Source organism: Perca flavescens, chromosome 12, assembly GCF_004354835.1.
Source record: "Perca flavescens isolate YP-PL-M2 chromosome 12, PFLA_1.0, whole genome shotgun sequence".
In the NCBI taxonomy this organism is placed as follows: domain Eukaryota; kingdom Metazoa; phylum Chordata; class Actinopteri; order Perciformes; family Percidae; genus Perca; species Perca flavescens.
In genome coordinates, this window is record NC_041342.1 from 31,114,872 (window position 1) to 31,140,045 (window position 25,174).

The 25,174-nt window shown below is 42.1% G+C and overlaps 1 protein-coding gene and 23 non-coding genes across 24 annotated transcripts in view; 23 read left to right on the top strand and 1 right to left on the bottom strand.

Moving 5' to 3' along the window:
• LOC114566021 (double-stranded RNA-specific editase B2) overlaps positions 1 to 25,174 on the bottom strand; it is a 50,881-nt gene that overhangs the window by 18,004 nt on the left and 7,703 nt on the right. The gene's annotated exons all lie outside the window — the stretch shown is intronic.
• On the top strand, positions 3,490 to 3,571 carry trnaa-ugc (transfer RNA alanine (anticodon UGC)). The gene has a single exon. It is a non-coding gene; the product is annotated as a tRNA-Ala (tRNA).
• Positions 4,374 to 4,455, top strand: trnas-cga (transfer RNA serine (anticodon CGA)). The gene has a single exon. It is a non-coding gene; the product is annotated as a tRNA-Ser (tRNA).
• On the top strand, positions 4,738 to 4,818 carry trnas-uga (transfer RNA serine (anticodon UGA)). Its single transcript has one exon. It is a non-coding gene; the product is annotated as a tRNA-Ser (tRNA).
• Positions 5,749 to 5,830, top strand: trnas-uga (transfer RNA serine (anticodon UGA)). The gene has a single exon. It is a non-coding gene; the product is annotated as a tRNA-Ser (tRNA).
• Positions 6,507 to 6,588, top strand: trnas-uga (transfer RNA serine (anticodon UGA)). Its single transcript has one exon. It is a non-coding gene; the product is annotated as a tRNA-Ser (tRNA).
• trnas-uga (transfer RNA serine (anticodon UGA)) lies at positions 7,265 to 7,346 on the top strand. The gene has a single exon. It is a non-coding gene; the product is annotated as a tRNA-Ser (tRNA).
• trnas-uga (transfer RNA serine (anticodon UGA)) lies at positions 8,023 to 8,104 on the top strand. The gene has a single exon. It is a non-coding gene; the product is annotated as a tRNA-Ser (tRNA).
• Positions 8,781 to 8,862, top strand: trnas-uga (transfer RNA serine (anticodon UGA)). The gene has a single exon. It is a non-coding gene; the product is annotated as a tRNA-Ser (tRNA).
• Positions 9,539 to 9,620, top strand: trnas-uga (transfer RNA serine (anticodon UGA)). Its single transcript has one exon. It is a non-coding gene; the product is annotated as a tRNA-Ser (tRNA).
• trnas-uga (transfer RNA serine (anticodon UGA)) lies at positions 11,058 to 11,139 on the top strand. The gene has a single exon. It is a non-coding gene; the product is annotated as a tRNA-Ser (tRNA).
• Positions 11,934 to 12,014, top strand: trnas-uga (transfer RNA serine (anticodon UGA)). The gene has a single exon. It is a non-coding gene; the product is annotated as a tRNA-Ser (tRNA).
• Positions 12,690 to 12,771, top strand: trnas-uga (transfer RNA serine (anticodon UGA)). Its single transcript has one exon. It is a non-coding gene; the product is annotated as a tRNA-Ser (tRNA).
• On the top strand, positions 13,449 to 13,528 carry trnas-uga (transfer RNA serine (anticodon UGA)). The gene has a single exon. It is a non-coding gene; the product is annotated as a tRNA-Ser (tRNA).
• On the top strand, positions 15,015 to 15,096 carry trnas-uga (transfer RNA serine (anticodon UGA)). Its single transcript has one exon. It is a non-coding gene; the product is annotated as a tRNA-Ser (tRNA).
• trnas-uga (transfer RNA serine (anticodon UGA)) lies at positions 15,771 to 15,852 on the top strand. Its single transcript has one exon. It is a non-coding gene; the product is annotated as a tRNA-Ser (tRNA).
• Positions 16,332 to 16,413, top strand: trnas-cga (transfer RNA serine (anticodon CGA)). The gene has a single exon. It is a non-coding gene; the product is annotated as a tRNA-Ser (tRNA).
• On the top strand, positions 16,686 to 16,767 carry trnas-uga (transfer RNA serine (anticodon UGA)). Its single transcript has one exon. It is a non-coding gene; the product is annotated as a tRNA-Ser (tRNA).
• Positions 17,443 to 17,524, top strand: trnas-uga (transfer RNA serine (anticodon UGA)). Its single transcript has one exon. It is a non-coding gene; the product is annotated as a tRNA-Ser (tRNA).
• Positions 19,098 to 19,178, top strand: trnas-uga (transfer RNA serine (anticodon UGA)). The gene has a single exon. It is a non-coding gene; the product is annotated as a tRNA-Ser (tRNA).
• Positions 19,669 to 19,750, top strand: trnas-cga (transfer RNA serine (anticodon CGA)). Its single transcript has one exon. It is a non-coding gene; the product is annotated as a tRNA-Ser (tRNA).
• Positions 20,023 to 20,104, top strand: trnas-uga (transfer RNA serine (anticodon UGA)). The gene has a single exon. It is a non-coding gene; the product is annotated as a tRNA-Ser (tRNA).
• Positions 20,910 to 20,991, top strand: trnas-uga (transfer RNA serine (anticodon UGA)). The gene has a single exon. It is a non-coding gene; the product is annotated as a tRNA-Ser (tRNA).
• trnas-uga (transfer RNA serine (anticodon UGA)) lies at positions 24,195 to 24,276 on the top strand. The gene has a single exon. It is a non-coding gene; the product is annotated as a tRNA-Ser (tRNA).

The window sequence follows — 25,174 nt, forward strand, 5'->3', positions numbered from 1 at the left end:
TTAATATACAGATCATGGCAAGTGGATTAATCAAAACAACGATCGCGTGTACTGTCAGATATTGCGCATGCTCCATGCCCTTGACTGGCAGCTGATTGGCCAAATGCGTCACGTGGGTCTGGCTACTCCCGAATTTCAAAAGCAACCCCAATGGCGGCTTGTTCTGAATACAATCTCGTATTTTATGAAAATAGTTCACCGAAAAGGGTACAGGTAATTATCTTCACTCCATTTTCTGCACGCAAATGTTGCCAGATGACACCATTTTCTAAACATAGCCGTACTGAGAAATACGTTTTGCAATTGCAATTTCATGGCCACAGTAAATGCTCTTAACATGAAACTTGAGACGCTTGTTTGTCATGCCACTCTGAGGCTCTTTGCCAAATTTGGTGGAGATCTTCCATTAGGGGGCGCTATTATCAAGGTAGATGCGTTTTGCAACTTACTACAGTCCTTGCAGTTTATGCGTTGCAATATTCTCTGACGTTCGCCTCGCCACCGGAGAATTGTGCCGGGGAGGTTTGGACCTCGTCATAACTGCTTGCAGTTCTAGTTAACGTTGTATCAACTCATTTAGCAATGGCTTGAATGTAATGGACGTTCAATAATATAAAATAGTTGCCCACCAAAGCTTTAATTAACTATTTACCATTTATTATATATTATATTCATATTATATATGATTATAAAGTGTTACAAACATTGGTCTCCGTTCCTTTTATGTGCAGGCCTTTCCTTCCTCCTCCACACTCAAACAATCTTCCCCATCTTTTAATTTGGGGATTTGGCTTCAGGAAACTCCCGCAGCTCCAAAACGATAATAGATCAGCTGCTGATCCGTGTTGGCCCCTGAACCACTGGCCCCATTTATCCCCAGTTAGATTTATCTGGTGCCCTGCCACCATTCAACATGCAGCTTTGGTTCAGCAGTGCACGGTGGGGCAGAATATACTCCAAATGCAGACATAAAAAGAGAGCAATATGGGCTGCACTGGGCAATTATATTATTGGTTGTGAAATATTCATGGCCGTCTGCTGCCAGTAAAACTTATAATGGATCAACATTAAAATAAGGAGCCATTCGAAGACACTTTGAAAAAGATTCCAGACACATTCTGTAGCGTTTCAGGATAAATAATTCATTGTTTTTAAGCTTAAAATTATTCTAATATTACAAAAGAGTACACGCAACACAATACATAAATATAAACGCTATTAAATACATAAATGAAAATCAGTTTTAAAAAACAGTTTGGAGCTGATATTGCACTACTTGTCACATTGAAATGAATCTTACAGAAACTGTATAACAGTGATATTGCTTGTTTTATGTTATTAAATAATCTCAGTTTTACTGTTTGGCACATTTTTTCTTTCAACCCCGGTGACCAGCGATTCTGGAGGACACTGCAATGCAAACTAAAAGTAATTAGAATAATGAAGAATGCACACGAAGCCATTGTGCATTAACCTTGCACCTTGCAGTTATATTAGGCGTGTGATGCCATTAAGCTGTGGGTTGATACGAGCGAGAGCTGCTAGATGGGATGCGACTGTAATGATGTGAATCTGGAGCTTCTGAAGGCCGCGGCAGGTGGAGGTTGGAGGTGTTTTAATGACCTGCGCCATGACAGCTAACGGGGCCATTTATTTTGGGAGGGAAAAAAAAGACAATAACTGTGTTTGTCTTTGCGTTACATTGGCTGAGCCCCTCGCACCTTCACACGCTTTCTGTCATTCTCACTTCATCATTCGCCTCTCACTCTATCTCCCCCTCGCTCGTAAACACACTCTCTCTCTCTCGTTCAAGTAGCACTTCATTAACTCACACCCATTTGTGAATTGCAGTATTAGACTTTACACTTGATTTAAGTAGAGGTTAACCAGGTTGCAAGATGACAAATTATTTGCTTAATCTACCGGAAATCTTCTTCCCACATGAATCTTTAAAAAAAATGGGTTTGTGCAGCAATTTAGAGATGAAATCGCAGCGGCTGTTGTGTAACACGGCAGGTGAAAGGGCTCTGGTTAATTTAAATTAAAAAAATGAAAATAAAAAAGGGATGATACTTGAGCACTGCTCAGCAGACAGTGCACTTACATCTATCAGTCATGTTGCACCACTACAAATGAAAATGAAAAGGAGCAAAGATCTGGGTTCGGCTGGATTTTTTGTCTATTTGGAAATTGTGGTTATTTATTGATACCAGAATATGCTATAAAATACAATTTTATTATTATTGTTATAACTATTAATAATATACTATATACTATATATAACTATATTATTATTTCCTGAAAGCAGGTATTTAAATGTGAGTGTAACACCCAGTGTTGTAGTTCTTATGTCTGTCTTGTTCTCGAGACCACTTTTTGATGGTCTCGTCTCAGAATCAACCTAATTTTTACGTGGCCTTGTCTTTGTCTTTGATTAAGAGGACTCAGGATTTTATTTCAAGACCGATCCATTATAGCTACAGAAAACAGCATTGAATTCAACTGTACTTTTCCATTTTTATCTGTTCTTTATGCAACATTAATCCCAATCAGAATAAGAATGTGTACACATACAAGTAATTGAAAGCAACAAAAAAACACAATTAAACATTCCTCGTACGTGCACACACTTACTTGCCATTTGAAGCTGATTCTGATTACTGAGGCCAGATAAGAAGGGATAAGAACAGTTAAATGCAATGGTGTAAAATAATAACTTAACCTTTCCATGCCCTTTCTAGTGAAAGCACACAATGAAGAAGCTCACATTTCTTCAGCTTAAGTCATTACTGATAGTAAAAATGCTGATTAATACTTGACAGAACAATCACTTGGAACCAAAAGACTATAATGTACTGGATAAGAGAGAATAAAGACAAAAGATCAAAGCAGAAATTAGAAAAGGAAGATTATTTCATATTCCAAGGTGCTTGTGTTTATCAAACCTTAGAATTGAAGTTTCTCAATCCAGCCGCTGTTAATGAACCTTATTTAATAGAATAATGAAATTAGGCATGGCAGGGGGGAAGCGAGAAGCACGCACTCACTGTCCGGTGTGTGTGTGTGTGTGTGTGTGTGAGTGTGTGGTTTGACAGCTGTGGATAAGCTAATTTACTGAACTTAATTAATCTTCTTTCCTCAAGGGCAAAGAAATATGGAAACTTTTTAGAATAATTTCTCTATCAACAGCCTTGGTATCAGTTATAATTGTAATATAGTACTAGATGTTTGGTTTATAGATTTAATTTAGTTTCCTTTACTACTTGTTTCTTTGAAATCTGTTGAAGTGTTTTCTCTTACAGATGTGGCCTTAAAAAACAGGAATTTCCCATAGTAAGACTTTGATGGACTACCCTCTCCAAGCCTAACCAATTGGTTTTCAACTGTACTTGTGAGATGGGCTCCTTCTTGTCTGTTGTTGATATGCACTGTAGTTAAGTCTGTTGTCCCTCGGGGGTTGTGAACTGTAAAAAATCCTATAGCTTTCAAGCTGTGATGGCCGAGTGGTTAAGGCGTTGGACTTGCAATCCAATGGGGTTTCCCCTCGTAGATTCAAACCCTACTCACAGAGATTTCTTACTATAATGATGTTGGTTCTGTAGACATTGAATCTACCAAGATGCATACTGTAGTTCCAGTAGGTTGACACCAAAGATCTAATCAAACTCAGGTGTTACCATTGCAGAACGCTCACAGGTCCATTTTCTGACAGGTCAGTCTTTGCTCTTTTGTTTCTTTGAAAATAAGTTGGACACATCCAGGCAATTTAAGAGCCATTCACACCTTATCACTTGACAACCAGTTGGAGTAACCACCCAAATTAAACCTCAAAGTTGCTCAAGGTGTGAACTACACTTCAGAGGTTAAATGCCTGGGACTCCAAATGAGTCAGTCAGAACTGACCAAAAGGCATCAGTTTGCTCCTTTGGTTCTTTGAAAATAAGTTGGAAACACCCAGGCAATTTAAGCGAATTCTATCCGTGACAATGTTATTTCTGTTGACCCCACACCCATTCACAACTTGTCACATGACAGTCAGGTGAACTGACAAGCCACATTTAAGCTCAAACACCCAAGAGCCATTCACACCTTATCACTTGACAGCCAGTTGGACTAAACACCCAAATTAAACCTCAAAGTTGCTCAAGGTGTGAACTATACTTCAGAGGTTAAATGCCTGGGACTCCAAATGAGTCAGTCAGAACTGACCAAAAGGCATCAGTTTGCTATGAAAAAAAGTTGTATCTGATCATCTTAAGGTGTCAACTGTACTTGTGAGATGGGCTCCTTCTACATCCGTTGTTGATATGCACTGTAGTTAAGTCTGTTGTCCCTCGGGGGTTGTGAACTGTAAAAAATCCTATAGCTTTTAAGCTGAGATGGCCGAGAGGTTAAGGCGTTGGACTCGAAATCCAATGCGGTTTCCCCAAGCAGGTTCGAACCCTGCTCACAGCGAATTCTATCTGTAACAATGTTATTTCTGTTGATGCCACACCCATTCACAACTTGTCACATGACAGTCAGGTGAACTGACGAGCCACATTTAAGCTCAAAGACCCTGAAAGTGCGAACAATCCTTCAGAGGTGAAATACCTGGGACTCCCCATCAGTCAGCAGTTGATACACTTATATATGGGTCCTTCCAAAACAAGGGCATCAGTATGCTATGAACAAAGTTCTTGTCAAAGAACTCGGGGCGCGGCGGTTCGGAAGTGTAAAACAAGGATTTGTTTTCAAGCTGTGATGGCTGAGTGGTTAAGGCGTTGGACTTGAAATCCAATGGGGTTTCCCTTTGTAGGTTAAACCCTACTCACAGCGATTTCTTACTATAATGACATTGGTTCTGTAGACATTGAATCTACCAAGATGCATGGTTCCAGTAGGTTGACACCAAAGATCCAAACAAACTCAGGTGTTACCATTGCAGAACGCTCACAGGTCCATTTTCTGACAGGTCAGTCTTTGCTCTTTTGTTTCTTTGAAAATAAGTTGGACACATCCAGACAATTTAAGAGCCATTCACACCTTATCACTTGACAGCCAGTTGGACTAACCACCCAAATTAAACGTCAAAGCCGCTCAAGGTGTGAACTATACTTCAGAGGTTAAATGCCTGGGACTCCAAATGAGTCAGTCAGAACTGACCAAAAGGCATCAGTTTGCTATGAAAAAAGTTGTATCTGATCATCTTAAGGTGTCAACTGTACTTGTGAGATGGGCTCCTTCTACATCCGTTGTTGATATGCACTGTAGTTAAGTCTGTTGTCCCTCGGGGGTTGTGAACTGTAAAAAATCCTATAGCTTTCAAGCTGTGATGGTGACAATGTTGGACTTCCAATGGGACCCCCCACCCATTCACAACCCTGCTCACAGCGAATTCTATCTGTAACAATGTTATTTCTGTTGATGCCACACCCATTCACAACTTGTCACATGACAGCCAGGTGAAATGACAAGCCAGATTTAAGCTCAAAGTGCTTACGATCCTTCAGAGGTGAAATACCTGGGACTCCCCATCAGTCAGCAGTTGATACACTTATACATGGGTCCTTCCAAAACAAGTGCATCAGTATGCTATGAACAAAGTTCTTGTCAAAGAACTCGGGGCTCAGCGGTTCGGAAGTCTAAAACAAGAACTTATACATGGGTCCTTCCAAAACAAGGGCATCAGTATGCTATGAACAAAGTTCTTGTCAAAGAACTCGGGGCTCAGCGGTTCAGAAGTCTAAAACAAGAACTTGTTTTCAAGCTGTGATGGCCGAGTGGTTAAGGCGTTGGACTTGAAATCCAATGGGGTTTCCCCTCGTAGGTTCAAACCCTACTCACAGCGAATTCTTGCTATAATGACACTGGTTCTGTAGACATTTAATCTACCAGTATGCATTGTTCCAGTAGGTTGGCACTAAAGATCCAATCAAACTGAAGTCTTAACATTGCAGAACCCTCACAAGACCCTTTTCTGACAGGTTAGTCTTTGCTCTTTTGTTTCTTTGAAAATAAGTTGGACACATCCAGTCAATTTAAGAGCCATTCACACCTTATCACTTGACAGCCAGTTGGACTAACCACCCAAATTAAACCTCAAAGCCGCTCAAGGTTTGAACTATACTTCAGAGGTTAAATGCCTGGGACTCCAAATGAGTCAGTCAGAACTGACCAAAAGGCATCAGTTTGCTCTTTTGGTTCTTTGAAAATAAGTTGGAAACACCCAGGCAATTTAAGCGAATTCTATCCGTGACAATGTTATTTCTGTTGACCCCACACCCATTCACAACTTGTCACATGACAGTCAGGTGAACTGACGAGCCACATTTAAGCTCAAAGACCCTCAAAGTGCAAACAATCCTTCAGAGGTGAAATACCTGGGACTCCCCATCAGTCAGCAGTTGATACACTTATACATGGGTCCTTCCAAAACAAGTGCATCAGTATGCTATGAACAAAGTTCTTGTCAAAGAACTCGGGGCGCGGCAGTTCGGAAGTGTAAAACAAGGATTTGTTTTCAAGCTGTGATGGCCGAGTGGTTAAGGCGTTGGACTTGAAATCCAATGGGGTTTCCCCTCGTAGGTTCAAACCCTACTCACAGCGATTTCTTACTATAATGACATTGGTTCTGTAGACATTGAATCTACCAAAATGCATGGTTCCAGTAGGTTGACACCAAAGATCCAAACAAACTCAGGTGTTACCATTGCAGAATGCTCACAGGTCCATTTTCTGACAGGTCACTCTTTGCTCTTTTGTTTCTTTGAAAATAAGTTGGACACATCCAGGCAATTTAAGAGCCATTCACACCTTATCACTTGACAGCCAGTTGGACTAACCACCCAAATTAAACCTCAAAGCCGCTCAAGGTTTGAACTATAATTCAGAGGTTAAATGCCTGGGACTCCAAATGAGTCAGTCAGAACTGACCAAAAGGCATCAGTTTGCTCCTTTGGTTCTTTGAAAATAAGTTGGAAACACCCAGGCAATTTAAGCGAATTCTATCCGTGACAATGTTATTTCTGTTGACCCCACACCCATTCACAACTTGTCACATGACAGTCAGGTGAACTGACAAGCCACATTTAAGCTCAAAGACCCTCAAAGTGCAAACAATCCTTCAGAGGTGAAATACCTGGGACTCCCCATCAGTCAGCAGTTGATACACTTATACATGGGTCCTTCCAAAACAAGTGCATCAGTATGCTATGAACAAAGTTCTTGTCAAAGAACTCGGGGCGCGGCAGTTCGGAAGTGTAAAACAAGGATTTGTTTTCAAGCTGTGATGGCCGAGTGGTTAAGGCGTTGGACTTGAAATCCAATGGGGTTTCCCCTCGTAGGTTCAAACCCTACTCACAGCGAATTCTTGCTATAATGACACTGGTTCTGTAGACATTTAATCTACCAGTATGCATTGTTCCAGTAGGTTGGCACCAAAGATCCAATCAAACTGAAGTCTTAACATTGCAGAACGCTCACAAGACCCTTTTCTGACAGGTCAGTCTTTGCTCTTTTGTTTCTTTGAAAATAAGTTGGACACATCCAGGCAATTTAAGAGCCATTCACACCTTATCACTTGACAGCCAGTTGGACTAACCACCCAAATTAAACCTCAAAGCCGCTCAAGGTTTGAACTATACTTCAGAGGTTAAATGCCTGGGACTCCAAATGAGTCAGTCAGAACTGACCAAAAGGCATCAGTTTGCTCCTTTGGTTCTTTGAAAATAAGTTGGAAACACCCAGGCAATTTAAGCGAATTCTATCCGTGACAATGTTATTTCTGTTGACCCCACACCCATTCACAACTTGTCACATGACAGTCAGGTGAACTGACAAGCCACATTTAAGCTCAAAGACCCTCAAAGTGCGAACAATCCTTCAGAGGTGAAATACCTGGGACTCCCCATCAGTCAGCAGTTGATACACTTATACATGGGTCCTTCCAAAACAAGGGCATCAGTATGCTATGAACAAAGTTCTTGTCAAAGAACTCGGGGAGCAGCGGTTCGGAAGTGTAAAACAAGGATTTGTTTTCAAGCTGTGATGGCGGAGTGGTTAAGGTGTTGGACTTGAAATCCAATGGGGTTTCCCCTCGTAGGTTCAAACCCTACTCACAGCGAATTCTTGCTATAATGACACTGGTTCTGTAGACATTTAATCTACCAGTATGCATTGTTCCAGTAGGTTGGCACCAAAGATCCAATCAAACTGAAGTCTTAACATTGCAGAACCCTCACAAGACCCTTTTCTGACAGGTCAGTCTTTGCTCTTTTGTTTCTTTGAAAATAAGTTGGACACATCCAGTCAATTTAAGAGCCATTCACACCTTATCACTTGACAGCCAGTTGGACTAACCACCCAAATTAAACCTCAAAGCCGCTCAAGGTTTGAACTACACTTCAGAGGTTAAATGCCTGGGACTCCAAATGAGTCAGTCAGAACTGACCAAAAGGCATCAGTTTGCTCCTTTGGTTCTTTGAAAATAAGTTGGAAACACCCAGGCAATTTAAGCGAATTCTATCCGTGACAATGTTATTTCTGTTGACCCCACACCCATTCACAACTTGTCACATGACAGTCAGGTGAACTGACAAGCCACATTTAAGCTCAAAGACCCTCAAAGTGCAAACAATCCTTCAGAGGTGAAATACCTGGGACTCCCCATCAGTCAGCAGTTGATACACTTATACATGGGTCCTTCCAAAACAAGGGCATCAGTATGCCATGAACAAAGTTCTTGTCAAAGAACTCGGGGCGCGGCGGTTCGGAAGTGTAAAACAAGGATTTGTTTTCAAGCTGTGATGGCCGAGTGGTTAAGGCGTTGGACTTGAAATCCAATGGGGTTTCCCCTCGTAGGTTCAAACCCTACTCACAGCGTTTTCTTACTATAATGACAATGGTTCTGTAGACATTGAATCTACCAAGATGCATGGTTCCAGTAGGTTGACACCAAAGATCCAAACAAACTCAGGTGTTACCATTGCAGAATGCTCACAGGTCCTTTTTCTGACAGGTCACTCTTTGCTCTTTTGTTTCTTTGAAAATAAGTTGGACACATCCAGGCAATTTAAGAGCCATTCACACCTTATCACTTGACAGCCAGTTGGACTAACCACCCAAATTAAACCTCAAAGCCGCTCAAGGTTTGAACTATACTTCAGAGGTTAAATGCCTGGGACTCCAAATGAGTCAGTCAGAACTGACCAAAAGGCATCAGTTTGCTCCTTTGGTTCTTTGAAAATAAGTTGGAAACACCCAGGCAATTTAAGCGAATTTTATCCGTGACAATGTTATTTCTGTTGACCCCACACCCATTCACAACTTGTCACATGACAGTCAGGTGAACTGACAAGCCACATTTAAGCTCAAAGACCCTCAAAGTGCGAACAATCCTTCAGAGGTGAAATACCTGGGACTCCCCATCAGTCAGCAGTTGATACACTTATACATGGGTCCTTCCAAAACAAGGGCATCAGTATGCTATGAACAAAGTTCTTGTCAAAGAACGGGGGCGGCAGCGGTTCGGAAGTGTAAAACAAGGATTTGTTTTCAAGCTGTGATGGCCGAGTGGTTAAGGCGTTGGACTTGAAATCCAATGGGGTTTCCCCTCGTAGGTTCAAACCCTACTCACAGCGTTTTCTTACTATAATGACAATGGTTCTGTAGACATTGAATCTACCAAGATGCATGGTTCCAGTAGGTTGACACCAAAGATCCAAACAAACTCAGGTGTTACCATTGCAGAATGCTCACAGGTCCTTTTCTGACAGGTCACTCTTTGCTCTTTTGTTTCTTTGAAAATAAGTTGGACACATCCAGGCAATTTAAGAGCCATTCACACCTTATCACTTGACAGCCAGTTGGACTAACCACCCAAATTAAACCTCAAAGCCGCTCAAGGTTTGAACTATACTTCAGAGGTTAAATGCCTGGGACTCCAAATGAGTCAGTCAGAACTGACCAAAAGGCATCAGTTTGCTCCTTTGGTTCTTTGAAAATAAGTTGGAAACACCCAGGCAATTTAAGCGAATTCTATCCGTGACAATGTTATTTCTGTTGACCCCACACCCATTCACAACTTGTCACATGACAGTCAGGTGAACTGACAAGCCACATTTAAGCTCAAAGACCCTCAAAGTGCAAACAATCCTTCAGAGGTGAAATACCTGGGACTCCCCATCAGTCAGCAGTTGATACACTTATACATGGGTCCTTCCAAAACAAGGGCATCAGTATGCTATGAACAAAGTTCTTGTCAAAGAACTCGGGCGGGCGGTTCGGAAGTGTAAAACAAGGATTTGTTTTCAAGCTGTGATGGCTGAGTGGTTAAGGCGTTGGACTTGAAACCAATGGGGTTTCCCCTTGTAGGTTCAAACCCTACTCACAGCGATTTCTTACTATAATGACAATGGTTCTGTAGACATTGAATCTACCAAGATGCATGGTTCCAGTAGGTTGACACCAAAGATCCAAACAAACTCAGGTGTTACCATTGCAGAATGCTCACAGGTCCTTTTCTGACAGGTCAGTCTTTGCTCTTTTGTTTCTTTGAAAATAAGTTGGACACATCCAGGCAATTTAAGAGCCATTCACACCTTATCACTTGACAGCCAGTTGGACTAACCACCCAAATTAAACCCTCAAAGCCGCTCAAGGTTTGAACTATACTTCAGAGGTTAAATGCCTGGGACTCCAAATGAGTCAGTCAGAACTGACCAAAAGGCATCAGTTTGCTCCTTTGGTTTTTTGAAAATAAGTTGGAAACACCCAGGCAATTTAAGTTAAATTCTATCCGTGACAATGTTATTTCTGTTGACCCCACACCCATTCACAACTTGTCACATGACAGTCAGGTGAACTGACAAGCCACATTTAAGCTCAAAGACCCTCAAGCTCAAAGTGCAAACAATCCTTCAGAGGTGAAATACCTGGGACTCCCCATCAGTCAGCAGTTGATACACTTATACATGGGTCCTTCCAAAACAAGGGCATCAGTATGCTATGAACAAAGTTCTTGTCAAAGAACTCGGGGCGCGGCGGTTCGGAAGTGTAAAACAAGGATTTGTTTTCAAGCTGTGATGGCCGAGTGGTTAAGGCGTTGGACTTGAAATCCAATGGGGTTTCCCCTCGTAGGTTCAAACCCTACTCACAGCGATTTCTTACTATAATGACATTGGTTCTGTAGACATTGAATCTACCAAGATGCATGGTTCCAGTAGGTTGACACCAAAGATCCAATCAAACTCAGGTGTTACCATTGCAGAACGCTCACAGGTCCATTTTCTGACAGGTCAGTCTTTGCTCTTTTGTTTCTTTGAAAATAAGTTGGACACATCCAGGCAATTTAAGAGCCATTCACACCTTATCACTTGACAGCCAGTTGGACTAACCACCCAAATTAAACCTCAAAGCCGCTCAAGGTGTGAACTATACTTCAGAGGTTAAATGCCTGGGACTCCAAATGAGTCAGTCAGAACTGACCAAAAGGCATCAGTTTGCTATGAAAAAAAGTTGTATCTGATCATCTTAAGGTGTTCTTGTGAGAAACATCCGTTGTTGATATGCACTGTAGTTAAGTCTGTTGTCCCTCGGGGTTGTGAACTGTAAAAATCCTATAGCTTTCAAGCTGTGACAAGGTTAAGGCGTTTCGAAACCAATGTTGACCCCCGCAGGTTCGAGCCCATTCAGCAATTCTATCTGTAACAATGTTATTTCTGTTGATGAACCCATTCACAACTTGTCACATGACAGCCAGGTGAAATGACAAGCCCTCAAAGTGCAAACAATCCTTCAGAGGTGAAATACCTGGGACTCCCCATCAGTCAGCAGTTGATACACTTATACATGGGTCCTTCCAAAACAAGGGCATCAGTATGCTATGAACAAAGTTCTTGTCAAAGAACTCGGGAGCGGCGGTTCGGAAGTGTAAAACAAGGATTTGTTTTCAAGCTGTGATGGCCGAGTGGTTAAGGCGTTGGACTTGAAATCCAATGGGGTTTCCCTCGTAGGTTCAAACCCTACTCACAGCGATTTCTTACTATAATGACAATGGTTCTGTAGACATTGAATCTACCAAGATGCATGGTTCCAGTAGGTTGACACCAAAGATCCAATCAAACTCAGGTGTTACCATTGCAGAACCCTCACAGGTCCCTTTTCTGACAGGTCAGTCTTTGCTCTTTTGTTTCTTTGAAAATAAGTTGGACACATCAGGCAATTTAAGAGCCATTCACACCTTATCACTTGACAGCCAGTTGGACTAACCACCCAAATTAAACCTCAAAGCCGCTCAAGGTTTGAACTATACTTCAGAGGTTAAATGCCTGGGACTCCAAATGAGTCAGTCAGAACTGACCAAAAGGCATCAGTTTGCTCCTTTGGTTCTTTGAAAATAAGTTGGAAACACCCAGGCAATTTAAGCGAATTCTATCCGTGACAATGTTATTTCTGTTGACCCCACACCCATTCACAACTTGTCACATGACAGTCAGGTGAACTGACAAGCCACATTTAAGCTCAAAGACCCTCAAAGTGCAAACAATCCTTCAGAGGTGAAATACCTGGGACTCCCCATCAGTCAGCAGTTGATACACTTATACATGGGTCCTTCCAAAACAAGGGCATCAGTATGCTATGAACAAAGTTCTTGTCAAAGAACTCGGGGCGCGGCGGTTCGGAAGTGTAAAACAAGGATTTGTTTTCAAGCTGTGATGGCCGAGTGGTTAAGGCGTTGGACTTGAAATCCAATGGGGTTTCCACTCGTAGGTTCTAACCCTACTCACAGCGATTTCTTACTATAATGACATTGGTTCTGTAGACATTGAATCTACCAAGATGCATGGTTCCAGTAGGTTGACACCAAAGATCCAATCAAACTCAGGTGTTGCCATTGCAGAACGCTCACAGGTCCATTTTCTGACAGGTCAGTCTTTGCTCTTTTGTTTCTTTGAAAATAAGTTGGACACATCCAGTCAATTTAAGAGCCATTCACACCTTATCACTTGACAGCCAGTTGGACTAACCACCCAAATTAAACCTCAAAGCCGCTCAAGGTTTGAACTACACTTCAGAGGTTAAATGCCTGGGACTCCAAATGAGTCAGTCAGAACTGACCAAAAGGCATCAGTGCTCCTTTGGTTCTTTGAAAATAAGTTGGAAACACCCAGGCAATTTAAGCGAATTCTATCCGTGACAATGTTATTTCTGTTGACCCCACACCCATTCACAACTTGTCACATGACAGTCAGGTGAACTGACAAGCCACATTTAAGCTCAAAGACCCTCAAAGTGCAAACAATCCTTCAGAGGTGAAATACCTGGGACTCCCCATCAGTCAGCAGTTGATACACTTATACATTGGTCCTTCCAAAACAAGGGCATCAGTATGCTATGAACAAAGTTCTTGTCAAAGAACTCGGGAACCGGCGGCGGTTCGGAAGTGTAAAACAAGGATTTGTTTTCAAGCTGTGATGGCTGAGTGGTTAAGGCGTTGGACTTGAAATCCAATGGGGTTCCCCTTGTAGGTTAAACCCTACTCACAGCGATTTCTTACTATAATGACATTGGTTCTGTAGACATTGAATCTACCAAGATGCATGGTTCCAGTAGGTTGACACCAAAGATCCAATCAAGCTCAGGTGTTACCATTGCAGAACGCTCACAGGTCCAGTTTCTGACAGGTCAGTCTTTGCTCTTTTGTTTCTTTGAAAATAAGTTGGACACATCCAGGCAATTTAAGAGCCATTCACACCTTATCACTTGACAGCCAGTTGGACTAACCACCCAAATTAAACCTCAAAGCCGCTCAAGGTTTGAACTATACTTCAGAGGTTAAATGCCTGGGACTCCAAATGAGTCAGTCAGAACTGACCAAAAGGCATCAGTTTGCTCTTTTGGTTCTTTGAAAATAAGTTGGAAACACCCAGGCAATTTAAGCGAATTCTATCCGTGACAATGTTATTTCTGTTGACCCCACACCCATTCACAACTTGTCACATGACAGTCAGGTGAACTGACAAGCCACATTTAAGCTCAAAGACCCTCAAAGTGCAAACAATCCTTCAGAGGTGAAATACCTGGGACTCCCCATCAGTCAGCAGTTGATACACTTATACATGGGTCCTTCCAAAACAAGGGCATCAGTATGCTATGAACAAAGTTCTTGTCAAAGAACTCGGGGAGCAGCGGTTCGGAAGTGTAAAACAAGGATTTGTTTTCAAGCTGTGATGGCGGAGTGGTTAAGGCGTTGGACTTGAAACCAATGGGGTTTCCCTTGTAGGTTTAAACCCTACTCACAGCGATTTCTTACTATAATGACATTGGTTCTGTAGACATTGAATCTACCAAGATGCATGGTTCCAGTAGGTTGACACCAAAGATCCAAACAAACTCAGGTGTTGCCATTGCAGAATGCTCACACGTCCATTTTTTGACAGGTCACTCTTTGCTCTTTTGTTTCTTTGAAAATAAGTTGGACACATCCAGGCAATTTAAGAGCCATTCACACCTTATCACTTGACAGCCAGTTGGACTAACCACCCAAATTAAACCTCAAAGCCGCTCAAGGTTTGAACTATACTTCAGAGGTTAAATGCCTGGGACTCCAAATGAGTCAGTCAGAACTGACCAAAAGGCATCAGTTTGCTCCTTTGGTTCTTTGTCAAAATAAGTTGAGAAACACCCACTGTAGTTAAGTCAATTTCGGGGTTGTGAACTTAAAAATCCTATAGACTGTGAATGTTATTTCTGTTGACCCCACACCCATTCACAACTTGCCCTGCTCACATGACAGTCTAGGTGAACAATGACTGTTGAAGCCACACCCATTTAAGCTCAAAGACCCTCAAAGACAAGCCAGAACAAACAATCCTTCAGAGGTGAAATACCTGGGACTCCCCATCAGTCAGCAGTTGATACACTTATACATGGGTCCTTCCAAAACAAGGGCATCAGTATGCTATGAACAAAGTTCTTGTCAAAGAACTCGGGGCCCGGCGGTTCGGAAGTGTAAAACAAGGATTTGTTTTCAAGCTGTGATGGCCGAGTGGTTAAGGCGTTGGACTTGAAATCCAATGGGGTTTCCACTCGTAGGTTCTAACCCTACTCACAGCGATTTCTTACTATAATGACATTGGTTCTGTAGACATTGAATCTACCAAGATGCATGGTTCCAGTAGGTTGACACCAAAGATCCAAACAAACTCAGGTGTTGCCATTGCAGAATGCTCACACGTCCATTTTTTGACAGGTCACTCTTTGCTCTTTTGTTTCTTTGAAAATAAGTTGGACACATCCAGGCAATTTAAGAGCCATTCACACCTTATCACTTGACAGCCAGTTGGACTAACCACCCAAATTAAACCTCAAAGCCGCTCAAGGTTTGAACTATACTTCAGAGGTTAAATGCCTGGGACTCCAAATGAGTCAGTCAGAACTGACCAAAAGGCATCAGTTTGCTCCTTTGGTTCTTTGAAAATAAGTTGGAAACACCCAAGCAATTTAAGCGAATTCTATCCGTGACAATGTTATTTCTGTTGACCCCACACCCATTCACAACTTGTCACATGACAGTCAGGTGAACTGACAAGCCACATTTAAGCTCAAAGACCCTCAAAGTGCAAACAATCCTTCAGAGGTGAAATACCTGGGACTCCCCATCAGTCAGCAGTTGATACACTTATATATGGGTCCTTCAAAACAAGGGCATCAGTATGCTATGAACAAAGTTCTTGTCAAAGAACTCGGGCGCGGCGGTTCGGAAGTGTAAAACAAGGATTTGTTTTCAAGCTGTGATGGCCGAGTGGTTAAGGCGTTGGACTTGAAATCCAATGGGGTTTCCCCTCGTAGGTTCAAACCCTACTCACAGCGATTTCTTACTATAATGACATTGGTTCTGTAGACATTGAATCTACCAAGATGCATGGTTCCAGTAGGTTGACACCAAAGATCCAATCAAACTCAGGTGTTACCATTGCAGAACGCTCACAGGTCCATTTTCTGACAGGTCAGTCTTTGCTCTTTTGTTTCTTTGAAAATAAGTTGGACACATCCAGGCAATTTAAGAGCCATTCACACCTTATCACTTGACAGCCAGTTGGACTAACCACCCAAATTAAACCTCAAAGCCGCTCAAGGTGTGAACTATACTTCAGAGGTTAAATGCCTGGGACTCCAAATGAGTCAGTCAGAACTGACCAAAAGGCATCAGTTTGCTATGAAAAAAAGTTGTATCTGATCATCTTAAGGTGTCAACTGTACTTGTGAGAACATCCGTTGTTGATATGCACTGTAGTTAAGTCTGTTGTCCCTCGGGGGTTGTGAACTGTAAAAAATCCTATAGCTTTCAAGCTGTGATGGCCGAGAGGTTAAGGCGTTGGACTCGAAATCCAATGGGGTTTCCCCGCGCAGGTTCGAGCCCTGCTCACAGCGAATTCTATCTGTAACAATGTTATTTCTGTTGATGCCACACCCATTCACAACTTGTCACATGACAGCCAGGTGAAATGACAAGCCAGATTTAAGCTCAAAGTGCGTACGATCCTTCAGAGGTGAAATACCTGGGACTCCCCATCAGTCAGCAGTTGATACACTTATACATGGGTCCTTCCAAAACAAGGGCATCAGTATGCCATGAACAAAGTTCTTGTCAAAGAACTCGGGGCGCGGCGGTTCGGAAGTGTAAAACAAGGATTTGTTTTCAAGCTGTGATGGCCGAGTGGTTAAGGCGTTGGACTTGAAATCCAATGGGGTTTCCCCTCGTAGGTTCAAACCCTACTCACAGCGATTTCTTACTATAATGACAATGGTTCTGTAGACATTGAATCTACCAAGATGCATGGTTCCAGTAGGTTGACACCAAAGATCCAAACAAACTCAGGTGTTACCATTGCAGAATGCTCACAGGTCCTTTTTCTGACAGGTCACTCTTTGCTCTTTTGTTTCTTTGAAAATAAGTTGGACACATCCAGGCAATTTAAGAGCCATTCACACCTTATCACTTGACAGCCAGTTGGACTAACCACCCAAATTAAACCTCAAAGCCGCTCAAGGTTTGAACTACACTTCGGAGGTTAAATGCCTGGGACTCCAAATGAGTCAGTCAGAACTGACCAAAAGGCATCAGTTTGCTCCTTTGGTTCTTTGAAAATAAGTTGGAAACACCCAGGCAATTTAAGCGAATTCTATCCGTGACAATGTTATTTCTGTTGACCCCACACCCATTCACAACTTGTCACATGACAGTCAGGTGAACTGACAAGCCACATTTAAGCTCAAAGACCCTCAAAGTGCAAACAATCCTTCAGAGGTGAAATACCTGGGACTCCCCATCAGTCAGCAGTTGATACACTTATATATGGGTCCTTCCTAAACAAGGGCATCAGTATGCTATGAACAAAGTTCTTGTCAAAGAACTCGGGCGCGGCGGTTCGGAAGTGTAAAACAAGGATTTGTTTTCAAGCTGTGATGGCCGAGTGGTTAAGGCGTTGGACTTGAAATCCAATGGGGTTTCCCCTCGTAGGTTCAAACCCTACTCACAGCGAATTCTTGCTATAATGACACTGGTTCTGTAGACATTTAATCTACCAGTATGCATTGTTCCAGTAGGTTGGCACCAAAGATCCAATCAAACTGAAGTCTTACCATTGCAGAACGCTCACAGGTCCATTTTCTGACAGGTCAGTCTTTGCTCTTTTGTTTCTTTGAAAATAAGTTGGACACATCCAGGCAATTTAAGAGCCATTCACACCTTATCACTTGACAGCCAGTTGGACTAACCACCCAAATTAAACCTCAAAGCCGCTCAAGGTGTGAACTATACTTCAGAGGTTAAATGCCTGGGACTCCAAATGAGTCAGTCAGAACTGACCAAAAGGCATCAGTTTGCTATGAAAAAAAGTTGTATCTGATCATCTTAAGGTGTCAACTGTACTTGTGAGATGGGCTCCTTCTACATCCGTTGTTGATATGCATTGTAGTTAAGTCTGTTGTCCCTCGGGGGTTGTGAACTGTAAAAAATCCTATAGCTTTCAAGCTGTGATGGCCGAGAGGTTAAGGCGTTGGACCAGCGCAGGTTCGAGCCCTGCATTCGAATTCTATCTGTAACAATGTTATTTCTGTTGATGAACCCATTCACAACTTGTCACATGACAGCCAGGTGAAATGACAAGCCAATTTACCCTCAAAGTGCAAACAATCCTTCAGAGGTGAAATACCTGGGACTCCCCATCAGTCAGCAGTTGATACACTTATACATGGGTCCTTCCAAAACAAGGGCATCAGTATGCCATGAACAAAGTTCTTGTCAAAGAACTCGGGGCGCGGCGGTTCGGAAGTGTAAAACAAGGATTTGTTTTCAAGCTGTGATGGCCGAGTGGTTAAGGCGTTGGACTTGAAACCAATGGGGTTTCCCTCGTAGGTTCAAACCCTACTCACAGCGATTTCTTACTATAATGACAATGGTTCTGTAGACATTGAATCTACCAAGATGCATGGTTCCAGTAGGTTGACACCAAAGATCCAAACAAACTCAGGTGTTACCATTGCAGAATGCTCACAGGTCCTTTTTCTGACAGGTCACTCTTTGCTCTTTTGTTTCTTTGAAAATAAGTTGGACACATCCAGGCAATTTAAGAGCCATTCACACCTTATCACTTGACAGCCAGTTGGACTAACCACCCAAATTAAACCTCAAAGCCGCTCAAGGTTTGAACTACACTTCAGAGGTTAAATGCCTGGGACTCCAAATGAGTCAGTCAGAACTGACCAAAAGGCATCAGTTTGCTCCTTTGGTTCTTTGAAAATAAGTTGGAAACACCCAGGCAATTTAAGCGAATTCTATCCGTGACAATGTTATTTCTGTTGACCCCACACCCATTCACAACTTGTCACATGACAGTCAGGTGAACTGACAAGCCACATTTAAGCTCAAAGACCCTCAAAGTGCAAACAATCCTTCAGAGGTGAAATACCTGGGACTCCCCATCAGTCAGCAGTTGATACACTTATACATGGGTCCTTCCAAAACAAGGGCATCAGTATGCTATGAACAAAGTTCTTGTCAAAGAACTCGGGGCGCGGCGGTTCGGAAGTGTAAAACAAGGATTTGTTTTCAAGCTGTGATGGCTGAGTGGTTAAGGCGTTGGACTTGAAATCCAATGGGGTTTCCCCTTGTAGGTTAAACCCTACTCACAGCGATTTCTTACTATAATGACATTGGTTCTGTAGACATTGAATCTACCAAGATGCATGGTTCCAGTAGGTTGACACCAAAGATCCAATCAAACTCAGGTGTTACCATTGCAGAACGCTCACAGGTCCATTTTCTGACAGGTCAGTCTTTGCTCTTTTGTTTCTTTGAAAATAAGTTGGACACATCCAGGCAATTTAAGAGCCATTCACACCTTATCACTTGACAGCCAGTTGGACTAACCACCCAAATTAAACCTCAAATCCGCTCAAGGTTTGAACTATACTTCAGAGGTTAAATGCCTGGGACTCCAAATGAGTCAGTCAGAACTGACCAAAAGGCATCAGTTTGCTATGAAAAAAGTTGTATCTGATCATCTTAAGGTGTCAACTGTACTTGTGAGATGGGCTCCTTCTACATCCGTTGTTAATATGCACTGTAGTTAAGTCTGTTGTCCCTCGGGGGTTGTGAACTGTAAAAAATCCTATAGCTTTCAAGCTGTGATGGCTGAGAGGTTAAGGCGTTGGACTCGAAATCCAATGGGGTTTCCCCGCGCAGGTTCGAGCCTTGCTCACAGCAAATTCTATCTGTAACAATGTTATTTCTGTTGACCCCACACCCATTCACAACTTGTCACATGACAGCCAGGTGAAATGACAAGCCAGATTTAAGCTCAAAGTGCGTACGATCCTTCAGAGGTGAAATACCTGGGACTCCACATCAGTCAGCAGTTGATACACTTATATATGGGTCCTTCCAAAACAAGGGCATCAGTATGCTATGAACAAAGTTCTTGTGAAAGAACTCGGGGCTCGGCGGTTCGGAAGTCTAAAACAAGAATTTGATTTCAAGCTATGATGGCCGAGTAGTTAAGGCGTTGGACTTGAAATCCAATGGGGTTTCCCCTTGTAGGTTCAAACCCTACTCACAGCAAATTTTTAATATAATGACATTGGTTCTGTAGACATTCGCCCTCATTTATGAAACGTGGGAACGACCTAAAACAGGCGTACGACGGGCACACGCCGATTCCTACGCAAAGCTCGGCCTTTATCAATTTGGACGTGAGCGTAGGCTGCGATCAAATCTCACGTCTGGTCTGAACTCGTGTACGCAAGTTTTCGAGTCAGTGTGGACTTGCGGTGCAGCATATAATCAGTTTAACAGGAGAAGGAGAAGTCATCAGTTGATCACGTATCAGCAATGGCAGATCTGGCTCTTTTAGAAGACCTCTATGCGCCGGTCTGCAACATTGTTTTAGCCTGTGGGGTTCTGCACAACATCGCACAGGAAGACACGGTGCCATAAATGTAGCGATGGAGCCAGATGACCCGATGCCCAGAGAGCAGTGTCCAGAACAGCCCCAACTGAGGGCTATATGAAGGAGACAGGATATTATTCCTCACTTTTAAAAGGTAGCCTATAGTGTTATGTTTGGCAATGATATTCAATACAGGAAACATGACAATGCACAACATTTTTATTTATTCTTCAGGTTTTTGTTTCTCTTTCACGTGAATGATTTATTTCTGCCATTGACCGAGTTATTTTGGCTTGTTTTTCCAGCCCCTCTCCTGTCAGGAGACACGGTCCAGCACGGGGGGGCGGAAGACACGCGCTCTCCCTCAGCTGTTGCCTCATTCCGACGAACACAAGTAAAATAAAAGACACTGCATAAACTCCGCTACCGTGTGTTTATTTAATAGATATAAATAGATTGCAGGGACGAGGGCCCCGATCTGTGATGGCCAAGTGGTTAAGGCGTTGGACTTGAAATCCACTGGGGTTTCCCCTTGTAGGTTCAAACCCTACTCACAGTGAATTCTTACTATAATGACACTGGTTCTGTAGACATTGAATCTATCAAAATGCATGATTCCAGTAAGTTGACACAAAAGATGCAATTAAGCTCAGGTGTTACCATTGCAGGCCCTTTTTCTGACAGGTCAAGGTCAGTTTCTAGAGCCAGGCGCCGCAGTTGCTCTCCACTGACTGCAAGACCCAGGCGTACCCAGGGTATTCTGGGAAACACCAGCCTCTCAGCTTATCTAACAGCTGATTGGTTGAGAATCGACTCAACATGATGAAGTTTTATATACACTTTGTATTGATTTTGAATCGGAGGGATTTTAACTGTGATTTATCTGATTTAAAAGCTAATTCTGTACACTTAAAGAAGGGTCCTTCCAAAACAAGGGCATCAGTATGCTATAAACAAAGTTCTTGTCAAATCATCTAAAGGTGTCAATTGTACTTGTGGGATGGGCTCCTTGCTGTCCTTTGTTGGAATGCACTAAAATAAAGTATGACAGGGCTCGGCGGTTCTTGAGTGTAGGTCTCATATTTCAGACACTGCAATGTTTCCTTACTAAATTCACTTCTGAGACTTTTTCAAGCGAGAAATCAAATATATAAAGCTATAATATGGGCAATTTTACAAAAATTGATGGCTAACTGCAAATTTGGTAAGACGTGTCGGACTTCAGGAGGTCCACATAGTCTGACAAGACAGCGGCAGCCCCGCTGCGCTCCATACCCAGGTGAAAGTCACCGTTACTGGGTTACTGGACAACCGGGGCTCGGGGTGTAATGGGAAAAATTACATTTAAGCATAATGCCTTATATTTTTATGTTTTATTTCTACTTTAATTCTCTCACATTATTGAAAGACAGTTTATCTCAGTTTCTGCTTAAACTGCTGAGGTGTCCAGTCTGGAACATAATGTGAGCACTGTTTGTCTGAACAGATAAAGGTACAAGGTCACCCTAAAACTCTCTAGTTTTCCCATGCCAGTTAAGATGTAACTGGGGGGTGAAAGTCGTAAGGGAGGAGGAGGCGAAATGGCTCCGAGATGTCTGCATGTGTATCAGATTGCCTGTAAGAATTGTAGCGTCATAATAATCCAAGTGCGTGTGTGCTGTCACTCTGAAGATGCATAAAAGCCTAGTGGTTCTGTTCACTCATTGGAGAAACTGACTCCACACTGGGCTGCGGCCTTTTGTGAAATCATGTTGCTCCTATATTTGCAAATGTATATATGTTTTTAATAAAATACAAAAACCCAACTTGGTTTTAGTCTCCGACTGTCTTATTTGTTTCACTATACTAAACTCTGAAACCTCTATCCCCTGCTGCAAAGGAAACTTCCACGACAGTGGCTCCGCGGAGCTGCCGGCATAACTACAGTATATTTACAGTTTTAATTTCGTCACGCCACTTATATAACATCTACCCAAGGTCTTACAAAGCTAACGCTTGTATCCGATTTCAATTTAATGCATTTTTGTTTCCTTAGCTGCTAGTGTCCGTTCAGTCCTATGGGTAAAGATCGTGGCTAGCTGCTGGACCTGGAGCTCCGTCAGGGCCTCGGCATTTGGTAGTCCAGTAACCCCGAAACGGTGACTTTGCGCAGGTATGGAGTGCCGCGGACTTCTGGTTGTGACGAAGATCAATCTAGCTCACAGCGAGCCAGGGTCTGTGAAGGAGGACACACCGGGCAGCGAGGCAGCACCGGCCGCTGTCACGTTAGCCTGCTGTGCTCCTACTAAGCTCCTGCTGAAGTGCGACACACAGTTGGACAAAATTTGCAATTAGCCATCAATTTTCATAAAACAGCCCATATTTGACCTCTATATAGTTGATTTCTCGAATAAAAAAGTCTCAGAAGTAAATTTAGTATTTAAAAAGCGGACGAACAATGTATAACATCTCTGAGATCTGCGTGACCTAGAGTCAGAAGACTAAGCTGACCTCAGGTCAGTGGTGTAGCCTATGTAAATGTTGGTGCGTGACAAACATAGAGACTAGAGCCAAATAAGGAGGAGTCACCGAGTTGACGTCAACTAGGCGGCTTGTTGAGATTTATCCGTTTTCAGAGGCAGTTTCAAATTGTGAGATTTGCAGAGGAAAGAGATGTTAATGGGATTTTGAGGTTCTATGTATGTCATATTTACTCCCCAAGCTGTCGTTTTTCAACTATGACAGGGTGAAATCGGTTTTGCATTCTAACACCCCTTTAAAATTCCTTCATTCAACCACATTTGCATGTGTGCATCATTTGCATGCTGCTTTTATTTATTTATTGTCTAATTTGATTGTTGCTCTTGAGTATTTTTGAACTACAGATCTATATCAAGTATAATTTTCTTTCCTGCGCAGCGAGAACATACCACAAAGCTTTTTTAAAGTTTACATCTAAATCTAGTTTAGTGCAGAAACTATCAAATCCCTCTCAAGCAACAAATGTACTAATGTCTGCATTCAAATGAACAGACTGATTGTCACTATTTGGAAATGAGTGATGAAAATATTGCCTGAAACATATGGCAATGTGCAATGAAATTGCAGTGCGAGATAATAACAGTGACAGCAGTAATCTATGGCAAGCTGTCAACTGCTGACAATGGCCTCGTTTCAACTTGTAATGCCCTCGCCTGCTGCTTTACTGTCACTTTATCAGTTTGAACGATTGGGTTTCATTTTGTCTCTAATTGTGGATTGTATGTGTCCTTGTTGTTTTCCTTTCTTCTTTTAGATTTTGTTTAGGAAATCAAGTTCTGGGTAAAGCTACAAAGTTTTCAATCTGCTGCCACAGAAGCCTGATTAGGGACTGTTGAACAAGAAAAGAAACAATCAGCAGTCATTGGTAAAAGAAACTGGAAGCTTAGGATCAAAATGTGTGGAGATTTAAATAGGAAGAGGTTTCTGTTTCAGTGTCAAATGCACAATAATCAACACATTCTCATAAATGGGTTCGGGTTCCAGCTGCAGAGCTCAGCAAACTGTCGCTCGTTTCAGGGGGTGTTGCTAGGTGAGTTTGCCGACAAAAAGTGGGCGTCATGCAGCAACAAGAGTTAAGTTTAGTCACCAAAATGAGTAGTTAAAGGGATACTTCACCGATTAGCATTTAGCTTTGTATCAGTAGAAACCAGGTAGTATTTTTAAATGGCCGTGCTTCCCTCCCTCGTGTTCCCTGATACGAGAGATAGCTGTATTGTGTGTCTGGAAAAAAAACTTCAAACAGCTGTGATGGCCGAGTGGTTAAGGCGTTGGACTTGAAATCCAATGGGGTTTCCCCGTGCAGGTTCAAACCCTGCTCACAGCGTTGTAAGTCTTTAATTGAAGATTATTCCAAACTAATACTATTGAAAATTAGCCTACTTAAAGCTACACTGCCTGATGTAACCAAAAATACCAAAATCATCTCCTCATTTGAATGGCATCTTCGGTCACACCCTTTGTGTCCTGATAAAGACACATAAGATAAGAGCAAGAATTGTTTGTACGATTCAATCCACTACAGCAGCATCTCTGGCAAGGCTTTCAGTTTTGGGACTTTAACCCTCGGAGGACAAAAGACACACCGGCGAGTCCAAGCAATATTTGACAACACTCCTACTCAAAAAGCAATATTACAATATTTATTTACTATTCTATTTATATATTACCCTACTTTTGTAAACCCAAGACTTTTGTAAACTCATTTCAAGTTCCAAAAACAAGTGTAGGTGTGTTTTCAGAGAGATTTGAGAAATATTTCCGCTTTAGCCCCAAATTATCTCTTTACACATTGCTCTGGAACAGTTTTGGGCGTTACTATCGAGAGAGCTGAGTTTGTTCTGAACATTTTGATATGAAACACACAGGGATCAGTTGTATGCAAAAACCCTATAAAGGAGAATACATGAAGATATCTAAAAATGCCCTTAGACCTCAGAGGGTTAATAATTTCAAATGTTTCTAAATAAATCTTAACAAAAAAGGAAATTATTATTCATATTATTTAAAAAAAAACATACAAAATGTTCCTGGGGTTCATGGCCCAGAGATGATTGAAAAATGCTCTAGTTGGCAGCACTTAAAAATTCATTAAAAGCTGCACTTATCAATATATTTCTATATATTTTCTTAGTTGTCATGCGACAGAGCTTCTAACAGCTGTGATGGCCGAGTGGTTAACGCTTTTCTTGACTTTAAAATAAATTCAAAATCTTAGTTCCAAC